Here is a 12,463-nt window from a genome sequence, read left to right on the forward strand (position 1 = left end):
ACTCGCAGATAGCACGAAACAAACGGGAATTTCAAACTATTAGAAACAGAAGGGAAAAAAAAGAAAAAAAAACTTGTTTTGGACTTGATTTTTGTCAATCAATTTTATTTAAATACCATCCATCTTGTTAAAATTCATTAAACAGTTGTTATTAATACTAGTATAAAGAATCTACACACACTATAAGTGATACTTCTACGGCATTGCTAAAATATTAACCTGAAACATTTCAAATTTGTTTTTGCTCAATGACTGAAATCAGTCTATATGTACTTACTATAAGCATACACATTATTAGGGACAGGAAAAATTTGCGGGTTCAATGACCTGTAGGATGAACTGCATAGTTCTACGTACACTCGGTCAAATGCCACCAACTCATTGGCTGCTGTCTTGTGAGACATGTCCCAACGTAGCAGCCTGTGATTCGATAAAGCTTTGGTTGGGTGTTTCTCATTGGCCCAGAGTCATCCAGGTGAGTTGTGAGCCAATAGCAGAGGCAGCACTGAGGTATAACTATTTGTGTTTTAGCCTATCGCGAAATGAATTCGCGAATTTTTACGTTCTCTACTTATTATATATAATTTTATTTAAAAAGGAAATATTTTTATGCCTTTTTTCCAGTGATGAGATTTAAACCACGCCCCTTGAGGTTACGACAGCTTGTACAGAAGGAGAATATGTATTATAACCATTGTAATGCCAACTTTATTAGGTGTTACACAACTTGAGACCACACACAGGTTTATGTCGCTGCATGTGGGTCCGCCATCTTTAAGTCACATTTACGTTTATCGACTTAATTCCATGTCACAAAATCACTCCTACAAAATGCTGTATACGGAGAGCTAAAACGTACACATCAAAAAATAATTATGAAACCAGAAACCATCATATTCAGGTTTTTTTTTTTGGCTAAAAGTGCCTTTATGTAAATTCCGAAGAAATCTCAGTGTTAAAACATTAAAAAAGAGAAAATATTGAAATTAAAAATAAGTAATGAAATTGCTATAACATTAAACTGAAAGCAATATCAATAGCACCCCATCAATATTTATGTACTTGAATCTAATTTTCTAAATCACAAAAATTTTCCTTGAAACCAAGACTATTTGCAACCATCAAATTTCGTGGAATCCATTGGGAATTAATACTACTAGAAGTGCAAACATCTAAACTCAAAAGGAAAAAAAAACATCACTACAAAATCATATAAAATATCAAAACCAATGTGATATTATCATACTAAAACACAATGCATAATATAATTAATTCATTTTGGAGTTGTTATCTACACAAAGCATTGTTTGTGAACACAGTAACATTAGCCCAAAAGTACTGTCTGTTACACCATTTGTCGTCGCATATTGACCCCGTGGTTGTCATAGTAGCATTGTCACGTATTTGTGTACCCAGTTGACATTATGATTATATGAGTAGGCCTGATATAACTATCCATGCCAATGTGTTATTTAATCACAATTAGCCACAGAATTACTATTAAAAAAAAAAAAAAAAAACCACACAGAGCAATTTGAAATCTGGAATTTTTTTTGATAACTTGAAAACAACAAAACAGTTTTTGACCACTGCAAAAATAAGATACCCGAGAATTTGAAAGAATACTTTGTCTACATTTGTTACTTTAGTTTTTATAAACATTAACATGAAATACATACCTATTCGTTGGTATTGCATGAAAACATGTATATGTATTTGTGAGCATATGATTTGTAAGCTATCGTAAAAAAAATGCAAATAAAAAATAGCTGTTGGAATATGATATTTGTATTGAACCATTATGTTGTATTTGTAGTTGAGTTCGAACTAAAAACATATTGGCCTGCTCAAAAGTCAAAGTAATTAAATAAACATTGTACCTCACATACAAAATCACTTTTATGGGTCTTTATAATAAACATTATGTTTTCAGTATTTGTTGTTGAGGTTGTAGGAAACTATGCCAGACTGAAAATAAGTACAATGGAAGCATTTCATAATCATAGCACTGAAACAACACTGAATAAGGTCATCTTGTGGGTGTTCGCTTTTGTGACAGCGGGGGAAAATCAAAAAGGTTTTTATTTTACGTTATTTCTTCGTTAATTCTCACTTCAAAGCCTCAGTTCACCAGAGCTGTTACATTGTGTGGTACTCGGTACCAGAGAAAAGGTTGTGCGTTTCCGATAGCGACAAGATCACATGGTGAGTTGCGATAAAAGCCAAAAATAACAACGAAAACCATGTCTATACACACATAACTCCGCAATGCAAGTTGATACACCATGAAGCATAAAGTGCAACAAAATATCATGAAATTATTCAGCATATTGAATCAAAATTAAAACAGATTGCAAAAATTTAATCTTTTGATATATAAAATTCAATGAATATAAATTATTTAGCATGGAGTTAGTACCAACATGTATGTACCTACTAAATATAATTTTTAAATTTTTTTTTGCTGTTTTCGATATTGCACCTTTTACTAGTAATTAATGTTTACCTTACAGCATTGGAACATTTTTCAAATGCACATATACTGGCTGATCTATTTTTATTGTTCCCAGTAGTTACACGTGCTTATCACAAATCATTAAAGTATTGTAAAAGTGCATCATGTATCAGTCAAAATGACACTGTTTTGTCAAAGTATCACTGAAGTCGAATTTAATGAAAATTGTGCTTAGGACTAAAAATTTCATTAAAAATAGAAACAAAGACACTGAAATCCCTTGTTTTAAAACCAAAAATTGGCCTAGAAATAAAACCATGAAATCTTACCTGTGGTGATAGATAACATGTGTGTTGTTCATTTATAAATTTGCAGGCCTAACGCGCTACGTAATGCGCCTGTCGGAACACAGAATGCATTATTCTAAAATTATTATTTTTACCATTCTTTCAGTTTCAGTTAACAGGGCGTTCACACAAATCTGTAATAAAATTTCCCAGACTTTGCCTTGAATTTCCTAGACCAAAATTTCAAATTTTCGACATTTTTATTTAGCCAATTCACACTTTTCTGAAATAAATAAAGTAAACTCAGCTTCCGCTATCCCTTTGTCTGGTCTCTGAGCCGAAGACAGAAATATAAGTCCTGGGGCAAACCCTTCACTATTTAAATATTAAGAGTCAGTGAACTTTTAAGAGATTATAATGCTGAATAAATAGGTCAACACTAAGTGAATTTTAACCGCATCATAAGAATTTTTTTTAATGTTTTCTAAATAATACATAATTTTCATATCTTTGTAAAATAAAATAAAAAATTATTGCAATTTTTTTTTCTTTTTTTTAAACTTAATAATACTGAACCATTTAGAATATAACATAATACAGACAAAATTGAAAGTCAATTCTCACCTAAAATTAGTTTTTTTGTACTTCGATATTAGCAAATGTTTCAATAATAGAAGAAAAATTCAATGTACAATGTTGTTATTGACTGTTATTGAATGTTTTTGTTGACCCATTGTTGGCCTCATGCAATTATTTACCCTGTTAAGGTCACTGAAAGATTGTCCGGCTTGAGCAACAGAAACAAGACGTACGTAGAATATGCCCAAGCAACACACCATTCAGAAATAAATTATTAAATAAATAGATAAAAATTAAAAAAAAAAGTGGCACATATCGATGAGCTTAAGAAATCTGCTCTCACATTTATAATTCCGAACAAGAATAGGATCGATGCATATTTAATGTGTCACCTAACAAATTTTATTTTTATTTTTTTAAGCGTGTTCGGCGATACACAGCACTGTTTATTGCGTGAGATTTTGGATCTTTTGTACTTACAGGTCATTCAATTACTATTCCAAGCAAACTGGAGACAACCGGGATCTGAAAGAACAAAAAAAACACACACATATATAACACGACTATGCTTCGCCAGCTGTGTGCGTGCATTGTGCCCACTGTAACACGCTAAATCCAACGAACGACAGAGACAAATCAAGGAGCGTGACTAAATCCCGAGTCACTTGTCGCAACGGAAAGCTGTTCCCGCTCGTTATCCTGAGATAACGTCTCCCTCACGCAACATCAACCTATCGTGGTCGGCCAGAATTTTCATTTGCCCCATCAGGTTTTTACATTTCGCCACAGAGCGATAACCAAGCCCTCGGACGTAGATCCTGGGGGCCTGCCCCCCCCCCCCCCCTTGCGGGTAAACGAAAAGCCCCTGTTGAGGGTACCAACTTACACTTGCTAAATCGTAACTGTGTAAGGGGAACATATAAATGTTAACCTACCCCCCACCGCCCCAGGAAATCCAACAGATTTTCGCTCATTACCAAACCTACTCGTCATCTAAGATGAAACAAAACATCTCGTATAATTTTTTATATCCCTCTCTTTCTCTCTCTCTCTCCTTGTAGTCTGTTACCAAAACTTTCTCCTAGGCAGAAATTTTTTTGTACAAAGTTACAGAGGGCGGTCTGTAAACATAATATGAGCATTCCGCATAGATTAAGGCTTCCAGATTTGTAATTTTGTCCTGCTTTTAGGCAATATCATGCATTAAAAAGTTTTGAAATGTAATAGTATTTCAGTTGTTGAAAATTTTCTACTCCTTTAAGAAGAAATTTATTTTCTGAACTTAAATTTTTTTTTTTACAAAAAATACAACCATCATGTGCAAATACTTGAAAAGTTTCAGCAGATAAGAAATGACATTACTGATAATGCTTAGTTCAGTATCTTTTATTTATAAGATACATAACAGAAAAATTTGATTAGATATACCTACTTTAAGAAATGTTAGGTGTATTTTAATTAAAAATATATTTACCAATTTATTGTTTTTTTTTAAATTATTAATTTTGGTTCAATTCAAACACAGGTGACATAAATACAGTGTGTAAGGGGCAATGCCAATTAAAAATCACACAAAATATATAATTATTGAGCTGATATATATTTTGACAAGTGGAAATCATAAAAGTAGTAGAATCCTAGAAAGAATTACTTAATTTGCTGACTATACTTAAAAGTTTGCACTTAAGTGCAGTTGTACGATATTCAACACCCGTTATAACAGACTTTTTAGTAAATTTTTTGTTGTATTTTTACAAACCAATGAATGTGAGTGTAGTCTGTAGAATTTGTTTGAATTTAAAAACATATTACGTACCTAGTTAAAAAGTTAAATTGCAGGAAATAAAAACTTGTGTGTCTATTAATGTTGTACGTATGGAGTTTGCTCAAGTCAAATAGCGTAGAAACAATACATCCACAACACTTCAAGATATGTACATTCAAATCATGATTATTTATCGTAATGGTTAGACAACAAATCAACTGACAATTATATCACAAAAAACTCTATAAACTCTCAGAAATTATATGCAAATAAAATAGTTTATGATGCGATAATACAGTGAATGCAACTTCCAATGAGCAATTTTGTAAATAAATAAAATACATATTTTCGAGCACCACTTACCATATAAGACTGGGAAAATATTATAGAACCATTAAATTTTTTAAACACAGCAAACTAATTTGGTTTAAATGTTAATTTTCATCAGCTAGTTTAAATCAGCATGACTAATGTGATCTTCTGCCAAAACTCAGAACTGTGATGTTTACATTCCAATCGAATCACAGAGAATAATAAATTTCACAGTATTTACAGTGTTTGAATAAATGCAAAACTGCACAATTTTTTTTTTTTTTTTGCCGAAACAAGTAAATCAAATTGGATGCTACCAGTTTCATTCGATTGCAGCTACAATTCACTTCTATGTAGGAGTCACTTATATTACAGTACGTCTGCAAAAGCCTAACGAAGGTGTGGAAATTCAATCACAAATAAAAGTTAAATTTAGATTTGACGGTACTTTTACTCATATAAGTTCCATAAAATATTGATTATTAGATGTGTGGCCTGGTACAAAGTTTGTGCTTTCTCGTATCGGGGGAACGCAAGAAAATTTAATTTATTAAACACATTCTGTGGAGTTTTTTTTTTAATCGTAAAAACCATATTTATGCTGTGGAACAAGTAAATTTTATATTTAGATTGAACCATTGTGTTATTTACATATTACATAGAAAATATAATAATATAATCAATAAACAGGTTCTGCAAATTATAAATTTAAGTTCGTACAGCTCGTTTAATTAATTTTAGAATACACGTACGTTTTAAACTTACTGCCATTTTTTTCTTTTAGTTTTGTTTATAATATGAAGAACGTTAAGTCAAAAAACTAAAACAGTTCTGATATGCTAATACCTAAGCACATACATGAAGACAATGTATGTTATATCAATTGTAAAATCGTTAAGGCACAGGTTGCTCTGACCTTTCCAGTAATATGTCGTTTGGATTTTAAAGGCTTGTGTATCGACGGCGGACAAGCCTCAGGGACTATGGTTAGTGCACTTATTTGCCAAGCCATGCATTGTGGGGAACAAGACATAAGAAGTCTTAGACGAAAAATACTAAGCATGTGCTAGCTCATAAAGCCATCTGGCAAAAAACTGCATCCAAACCCAATATTCCATCTGCACATTAAAATTAACTTTACGATTTACATCATGAAAGACAAAAATAGCAAGAAATAAAAGTAGAGCATCCAGGCTGTACTAACTTATGTCTTGGTAAAACAGGAATATTATGTAGAGCACATCTAACCAATGTCTTTACAAAATATGTTTTATCATTGATATGTATTCCAAAACAATAACTGTACGGTAAAAGAGGGCAATATTTTAAAAATCAAAATGCTTCGGGTTTTCAGTCGGTAGAATTGCATGATTAATGCCTCACAGAACTTCTGGGTTAGGAGAGTCATGCTTGAAATGTCAAACACCAATCAACAATAGTAATAGTTATTTTGCTTTAAACTTCAATCAAGCCATGTAATTTAGTGTGTTTTGTTAAGTATTAAACTTGGATATTCAAACAGTATCACTACAAATGACGTATTTCAGAAAACTACGTAGGCCCTAGTTTTAGAACTTATTGCGACTTTCTTTACATTATACAATAATCCTTTTTTGGATAACCATTATCAGTGTTGGATCAACAATTTACTTTTCCGGTCTGTAATAAAACACATAAGTGACTCTGAATTAGATATATCACTTTAAAGTCACGTATTACTTACATGATAGTTCGTCGTAGTAGCTCCATGCTCGAAAATATTCCATTTTTTCAAAATTTCCAAATTTTCGCATGCTGTGTCCTGATTGGTCCAAAATATCATAGTAGAGCATAAACTAGTAACATTATACATGAAATACATACTTCACGTTGCCTACATTAGTCCATAGAGTAAGTTTCCTATATCAAGCAATTTCAATAGTCTAAAGCCAACACGAACAATTTGTTTATATAAAAATGTAATATAATTACCACGCTATAATACAACTAAAATATAAATCGTGGTTCTAAGGTCATAAATAATTGACTTGTATAACTGCTTAATGTTCACCTACAATTAAAATACAAATTAAAATCACAGATAATATTCTGTGACCATGTTTTGGAACAGAATGCTGCCCATGCTAATGTAAAACAAATTTAAGTTTGACACTGTTCTATAACATGATTGAGTCTTTTATAAAAAAATTTTTCACCAGAACACTGCTAAATGGTTAAATAGTCTAGAATTGGGATTGCCATTATGATTATGTCCTGATGTATCTCCTATGATAGTAAATCCTGGTCTCCACCCTGCCAGTACTAGTCCCCACTGATGGAATGCACCCTGCATCACATCCGCACCAATCAAGTTAGTAATTGTGTCCACAACTAAGTAAGTGCTCGGTGCCATGTGTTAGGCACCTGTATGAATAACAGTGTATTTAATTTTCGTACAACTTTATTTAAACTCATAATATTCACGAAAGAAAGTGCATTGTTAAGTATGCATGTGACCCCTTGAGAGTTTCTGGTTTGATGAACACCTTAATATCTTTTGCGGCCCCAGGACAAATTTAATAAGTAGTGCTCACCGAGTATATTTAATAATATATACATAGTCTGACTCAAGGTAACGTAATAGCTCACAAGCGACGAACAGTCTCTGGTTTGACTGGTGATTTTCAAATAAAAAATTACCATATAGATAATAAACACATACTTAGACCTTCTGTCAATCGTTTTCCATGTGGGTAATTTAATTAAGTTTTATTATGTTTAGGTGTTAAATTTTATGTAAAGCATTTATAAGTGTTTTATGGATGTGGCACGCGAGGACACTGTCCCTTCCCTCTCTTGCTGCTCCCTTCAGGTGGCAGTCTTCAGGAGTTTGTGGTAGAATGCGGACATGACTGTCCCGTTTGGAAGCTGTACCGCTTACATCACTAAGTTCTGCATGCTGTTAAATCTTATTAATCAACCGAAACCTCCAGTACTTAACTGACCACGAATACCTGGACCAGTTTGCGGTGCAGGGCGTGACCCTCCCGCTGTTACATCTCCTACATCGCATGACTGCACTGTGGAGTTTTAAAAAGAGTACAGGGCCGACTGATATTATCGCAATCTTTCTATAGTGGAATGATCACCAGAGGGCATAGACAAATAACGTGAAGTGCAACATGTGTTAACAGTGTTTCCATTTTAATTTGTAGCATACTGACTCAGGCTTAGTACCTGTCCATCGGCTCATGTAAATGAAACGAGGCCCACGAAAATGTTTGTTTTATTCAGTAGTTCTCCGCAAAACCCACTTAGAAATCAACTTCATGCGCGGAGAAGGGAGTGCTCAAGGATTTCGTTAGTTAGTAGGGCCTTCACCAGCAGGTGCAACCATCTAGCTTAGTGAACCACTGGGGTAGGCAATTTACACCAACCCTGGCGCTCTTCTGGACCAATCTCATATTTAAATTATTGTAAATTACTTAAGTTTAACCTGGTTCTCAGTCACGGGACTGCCGGGCGGTGGCAGTTCATAAAATGGCGGGCGTTCATGGTAGGAGATGGCTACGAGAGAGAGGTCAAAGAGTACAGCTCAGCGATCTTCTTCTCGTTCTGTACCACGAATGCTTGGCACATCTTCTTCTTTCTTCTTCGTGTTCATGACGAACACGATGGCGATGGCAGCTCTCTGTGTCTGTAGTAGCTTCGATGGACGCATGCATGCCTCTTCCAGACCCCTGGCAGTGCTGCACCACACCACCCAGGTGTGGTTAACCCAGCCACGCATCTTACAGTGCTTGATCCTGACCTGGTCGCCGCCTCCGTGACAGCGTCCTGTCAGCTCAGTTGCCGTCGCGATGGATGGCAGCAACCCGCCGCCCCACCTCCGGACAGCTCCAGGCAGTATGTTGCTGTTTACTGGAGATCGTTACTGTGGCCATGACATAACATACGATGGGGTTCCGTAGTAACATTAATATGTAAACTTCCGTCTAAGTTGTAAATCGTTGCTTACTATTCACTAAAAGGGTTCAGATTTATATACACTGCAATCTAAGGGCTTGTTTCTTGCAAAATAGCTTAACTGCTATTGTATGGTCGGTGAGGTGAATGGTAGTGGGAATGATTGAATGTATTGCTTGCTTTTGGAGACGATGCCAGCTTGTATGGAGCTACATCCATACTCCTGTTCAGTGTGTGGAGACTTTTTTGGACGGCTGTCGGTTGTCATTAAGCTGCTGCACTTCTTGACTGTAGTACGTCTTTTTCGCTTTGGGCGAGTTTTTTTTCCGTAGCAGTGGGTGTGTGTGTCATTTCTCTATGTCCGCCACACAGTCATAGAGTAAGGATTGGCAACTTCCTATCCTCCTCCTTGGTGAGACCCGTCCACTTAGTGGAGCTCGCAGCGGCTAGCGAACTAACGGCGCAAAACTGTATAGTTTTTTAACTTCGTCCATAAATGGCAGGGGCAAAGCCGGGTATTGCAGCTAGTTCATTATAAAATAGTAATGGACTCAAGAGTCAATAATGTCTTTCTAAAGTTCACTTGCCACTTGCAGCGTGAAACCTGATCTGATGGTATAGCAAGCATTCTAGAGTTCCTCTTATCCGTCCAATTCAAATTCTCTAACAGCTTCGTTGCCAATGGCTTTATCCTCTCTTACAGCAATATTCTCTTTCCTTTCTGTTAAATTATAGCCGAATTACTTTTTGATGTGTAGCAACTTAACCTTCGGTATACGGCATTTGGTAGCAATAATTTCGTGAATGGAACGGTAGTCGCATGTAACGGAAATGTGTAACCACGGTGCGGCCCTCTGTGGACGATGGCGCGAGCCAAAGTTCACAAAGCCAAAGGGAAAACTTTATTGTAATAATTGTTTAATGAGTTTTAACAAAATTATCAGTATTTTAGTAAAATTCGTTGTCGAAAATCAGGTCCGTGGTTTCGTATTTTCCAAGTCTTTTTCGCTTTAATCGGAGCCATTTTATTACATAGTTTAAAATTTCGCTCTGTAAATGGAATGATTCGATAGTCGACGTAGCTTCTCCGATAGCGAATTTTAGTGGCGGGTGCGGAAACTACGTGTTATTCACGACCAGAAATTTAGTTTAAAACACTATATGCTTATACATTTTTCACGCGCGGCAATATTTTAAGGAATTCAAAGTTACATTTCCTGTACGAGTTTCCAATTTTAAGTGTATTTGCAACATGAGAACACCTGAATTCGCTTGTTATCGAGGTTCGATGTTTTTACACAACACTGGTGAGTACTGAGACACTCGCTCACGTGTTTTTAGTTATTTATTAATTTGTAACCAATAATTGTTCATCGTGGGGAAGCCTAAGATGCACATAAAGTTCTGCCATTCCCGATTACACCCGAACAATTCACCTTCGGCCAACCTCGGGTTTATTTATATATATTTATATTTCTCTGTTTATTTTAATGTTGCTATACTAACCTAACTAACCGTTCATAGTGTTTTAAAGTGTTTTAAAGTAGCTAACCTAACTAACCACTTTTAATATTTGAATTAATTTTTCCTGCGCAAAAATAAAACAAATCCCGAAGTTGGCCAAAGGTGAATTGTTCGGGTGTAATCGGGAATGGCAGAACTTTATGTGCATCTTAGGTCTCCCTTCAGCGTGGCCAGTAGTAAACAATTTGTGGAACACAAGTTCACCGCAGAAGGTAGCTGCTCCCTGATGATGGCGACTGCAACGTCGACCGAAACGTCGGTGAATTATTCGCCAAGGACGCGGCCACAACCCGGAAGCCAAGCTACTTCTGAATAAATCTCGGAGAGAAAAAAAAATCACGGATTTTTGGCAGTACGGAGGAAGTCACATTGTTAAGGTGTTGCCTCCCATTTCAAGTCATGATATTATATTTATATTAATCAAGGATCAACTTTTAGATTTTTTCTATTGTTTAACCTTCACGAAATTAAAAAATATATGCAGCGCATACATTTTGCATAATTAGCTGCCAAAGTTACATTTTTAACGTTTTTGGGTTGTACAAATAAGGATAATTTAACTTATTGCAGAACTGAAACTTTTTAGGTTTAACTGCAATGCCACTGGCTACTTCATGATATGGTTTGCAGTTCTATCACAACAACTCATTTCGTGTTTCTTGGCTGTCAAAATCGTAACAAATTTGAGAATTTTGAATTGCCAGGTAAAAATTAATTAATATTTTCTGAAAGAAATTCAAACCATTTCTTGAAGTAGCCAGTGTCATTGCAGTTAAACCTAAAAAACGTTTCAGTTCTGCAATAAATTAAATTCCCCTTGTTTGTACATCCCAAAAAAGGTTAAAAATGTAACTTTGGCAGCTAATTATGCAAAACGTATGTGCTGTATATAATTTTTTTTTATTTCGTTAAAGTTAAACAGTTGAAAAAGTCTACAAGTTTATCTGTAATTAAAAGAGACCTGAAAATTTCGCGGGTTCATTACGTGCTATGCTAAAATTCAAATAATCATACCTTAGTGCTTGCTGCTTCTGCCATTGGTCCACTGTTAATCTGGAGGACTGAGGGCCAATTAGAGACCGTCGCTCGTAGACGTGTTGAATCACAGGCCACCCAGTCGTGACGACTCACAAGTCAGCAGCCAATGAACAGTTGGCATTTGCCCGAGTGTATAAAGGATATTGGAGTCTATCCTGGAGGTCAATGAACCCGCGAATTTTCCCGGTCTCTAGTAATTAATGTAAATGTAAAATCTTGACCTGAAATGGGAGGCACCCCCTTAATCGCTTGGTCGGATGCCTGGCGCCGACGGACAAAGTGGTGACTCGCGGACGGAAGACGGACAGAGGCGACGGGCTAGTGTAACTCCGCCTTCAGCGATCTCAGGCGCTGACAGCATAAAAAGGGAATGCGGCCTGTTAGGAATGTCCAGAGACCTGAAAAAATTCGCGGGTCCATTACGTGCTATGCTAAAATTCAAATTGTTTATACATTAGTGCTGCTTCTGCCATTGGTCCACTGTTAATCTGGAGGACTGAGATCCAATTAGAGACCCTCACTCGTAGAAGTGTCGAATCACAGGCCACCCAGTCGTGA

The sequence above is a fragment of the Bacillus rossius genome, chromosome 18, assembly GCF_032445375.1.
Source record: "Bacillus rossius redtenbacheri isolate Brsri chromosome 18, Brsri_v3, whole genome shotgun sequence".
Taxonomy (NCBI): Eukaryota; Metazoa; Arthropoda; class Insecta; order Phasmatodea; family Bacillidae; genus Bacillus; species Bacillus rossius.